Genomic DNA, 3,510 nt, shown 5'->3' on the forward strand with positions numbered 1-3,510 from the left:
ATCTAGTCCAACCCCCTGCTCAAAGCAGGACCAATCCCCAACTAACTTGGAGGCGAAACGGCAGCGGGCAGCCCTGGGAGCTGGCACTGCTGCTACTTGGGCCAGCATGGGGGCAGAGTGTGAGGCGGGCACACACACAGGGCTTGCCCCATGGGGCTGGGGCCCAGGAGAAATAGGGCCTAGGCCCCGTCTCTGCCCTTGGCCTGCAGCCCTGGTTTCACTGCTACAATCCTGCCTTGGCCTCACCTCGGTGACCACAGTAAGGCCCTGATGAATGGACTCTGGGCTGGGGGAGATTGCCATGGTAACCAGGCCATTTGTGAGGCACCATTAGCTACCCCGGGGTCTGTGGGGCAGGCGGGCCCCAGGGCTCTCAGCAAACCCCAGCACGGGGCAGGGAGGGTCTGTGGGGCAGTGGGGCCTGTGGGGCAGGGGGGGTGGTCTGCAGGGCAGGGGGAAGGGCTATCAGCAAAGCCCAGAGCAGGGCAGGCGAGCCTGTGGGGCAGGGGGGTCTGTGGGGGGGTGTGGGCCCCAGGGCTCTCTGTGGGTGGGGCCTGTGGGGCTGGGGGGGTGGTCTGCAGGGCAGGGGGAAGGGCTATCAGCAAAGCCCAGAGCAGGGCAGGCGAGCCTGTGGGGCAGGGGGGTCTGTGGGGCAGGCGGGCCCCAGGGCTCCAGGGATTATGTGGGGCAGGCCGAAGGGCTGTCAGCAAAGCCCAGCACCAGCTCTGGCTGGGGCCCCTGGAATTCACAGGCAGCTGCAAGCCAAGGCAGAGCCGGCCCAACAGTCAGCAATTCCCTTTCTCAGTAAGGCCACTGCTAAAATTAGAGCAGCTGCCAGGCAGAGCAGAGTGGAGCGTGTGGGGCTGAGACAGGCACCCAGGCCTCCGGCCTAGGAGTGAAGGAAGCGCCCTCCACCCTTGGAGGGGATACCAGCCAGGAGATACTGAGCATTCAAGCTCTTTCATTCACCTTTTCTGCCCCCCCCCCAACACGGATGCCTCAGCAGAACAAGGTGGGGACAAGCAGGCAGCTGGTGCACTCCAAAGCTGCAGCCCTCCTGGAGCACCCTCCAGCCACAGCTGTGGCACAACAGGGGCACCTGCCTCAGTTTCCCTCTTTCCGGGTCCCCAGGAACTCTACACAGACTCTCTTGCCTCACTAGCACCCTCCTCGGGGCTAGTTTATTACAAAAACCTTGTGCAAAATAGCCCATAACAAGAGTCCCCAGCACGGGCCATTTCTCACACCCTGATATCTAGTCCCTCGAGACCTGCCACTCCTGCATCTTCACTGGTCCCTGGGCTCATCTGCTGTCCTACTGCCAGGCCAGCCACCTCACTCTTCCAGAGAGAGAGTATCCCTGCTCTTCCCAGCAGGACCCCCCAGCCCCTCTGCTGGGATCCCTCGCTCCCCCTGGCCCTGCCACTGCTCCCAGCCTCCAGCTCCCTGGTTTAGGGACAGCAGCCTGCAACCCTCCCCCCACTGCTCTCCTGCCTTCCCCCAGGAACCAACTGCACCTACCTACAGGGGCCTCCTGTAGTCTCCAGCAGCTCACCTGCTGCTCTCCCCTCACTCCCAACTGCTTTCAGGGTCCAGGTGTCCCTTTTCGAGTCCCATTGGGAGTCAGCTGAAGAGCTGGAGTCACAGGTGCATTGGCCTGGGCCAGCGCTCCTGGCGACACGGGCATGCACAGTGCTCTGTGCTTCTGAGACCTTGGCAGCAGCAAGCCTGGGAACCATGGGTGGAGGGAGCCTCCAGGCCACATGGGGCTCAGGGCTTGGGGCAGATTCCTGGGAGTGGGAGACAGGTGCATGGGTCTCTCAGCAAATGGGCTGGAGTTTGGCTCGGCTCGAAGGGCCAATGATTGTTTTACGGGCCCCTGGCCCCCTAAAGAAAGACACTCTTGTTGCAGGGATGGAGCTGCCAGCTCTTCCTATCCGTGAGACTCACACACTGCGGGTCCCCAGAGACACCACACTCCCAGGAACATTCTGCCCTCCTCCCCCCTTTAATTGTGGCCTGGGTTTGTGGCCGCTCGCTCTGGAGAGCAGGCAGAGCCAGAACCGACGCTGGCCAAGCCCCCCGTGCGGGCAGGCTGGAATCTTGGGCTCCAGGACTCTGGGAAGCTGCTGCAGCCACGTGAGCGAAGTGACACTGCCTAGAATGAGCCATTCGTGGGGTGGGCCTCGCCCCAGCCATTAGCTGAGGGGCCTGGCAGGAGCCATATGCCGGGTGCAGGAGGTGAGCCTGGCACCGTGTTACACAGGGTCTGTTCACCTGGGAGCCCCCAGGTCTGTGACAGGGAAATGCGAAGTCAAGGCCCCTTGCTCATGCCCGCAGAACACGCTGCACAGAGACCGGGCGTGCCAGATCACTGCACCTACACACTGCTGGGAAGGGTCCACTTAGCTCAGGCCTTCAGCAGGCCGGAGTCCTGGCAAGCTGCCTTGTCACTCACCAGCACCGTGCTCCCTTTGGAGGGCTGGGCTCATGTTCCCCCCACAGGGCACCCCCGTCGAGTCCTCCTCACCTCCCAATGGACGGAAGCCCCACCCCAGCACCAGGCCCACCACTCTCCTGGTGCGTGGCACTCTGAAGGGTATTCGGATGCCAGCTCTGGGCAGAGGACAGCACTAGCCACTGGCTTTGTCCTTAGCTCGACAGAGCTCCAGGCAGCAAACAGCGCTGGGCACCGACCCCAAGGACTTTCCTGAGCAAGCCCAGCCGTGCTGCCACGTGTAACCACTCTGCACTGGGCAGGTCACCGGGGAACATCAGATAAGCCAGTGTGCTGCTCCCCTTAGAGCTGCTAACCTGGAGCAGAGCCAAGGGAAGCAGAGGAGGGCGATTTCAGTTCACCCTCGAACAGGACCCAGACCGGCTGCGTCCTTCAGCTTTTATTCCTTTCTTATTGCTTGAGAAAGCGAAGGCCAGACGTGTCCCCGTTAGAGCCTGGCTCAGTGGGGGCAGGTGTGCGCAAGCTCCCTCAGCATAGCTTTGCTAGGAGGTGGCAAAGTTTGCAGACGATACTAAACTACTCAAGATAGTTAAGACCAAAGTAGACTGGAACTTCAAAAAGATCTCACAAAACTAATTGATTGGGCAACAAAATGGCAAATGAAATTTAATGTGGATAAATGTAAAGTAATGCACATTGGAAAAAATAACCCCAACTCTACATACAACATGATGGGGGCTAATTTAGCTACAACGAGTCAGGAAAAAGATCTTGGAGTCATCGTGGATAGTTCTCTGAAGATGTCCACGCAGTGTGCATAGGTGGTCAAAAAAGCAAACAGCATGTTAGGAATCATTCAAAAAGGGATAGAGAATAAGATGGAGAATATCTTATTGCCCTTATAGAAATCGATGGTACGCCCAGATCTTGAATACTGGGTACAGATGTGGTCGCCCCATCTCAAAAAAATATGTACTGGCACTAGAAAAGGTTCAGAAAAGGGCAACTAAAATGATTAGGGATTTGGAATGGGTCCCATATGAGGGGAGCAG

This window comes from Mauremys reevesii, linkage group 10, assembly GCF_016161935.1.
Source record: "Mauremys reevesii isolate NIE-2019 linkage group 10, ASM1616193v1, whole genome shotgun sequence".
Classification (NCBI taxonomy): Eukaryota; Metazoa; Chordata; order Testudines; family Geoemydidae; genus Mauremys; species Mauremys reevesii.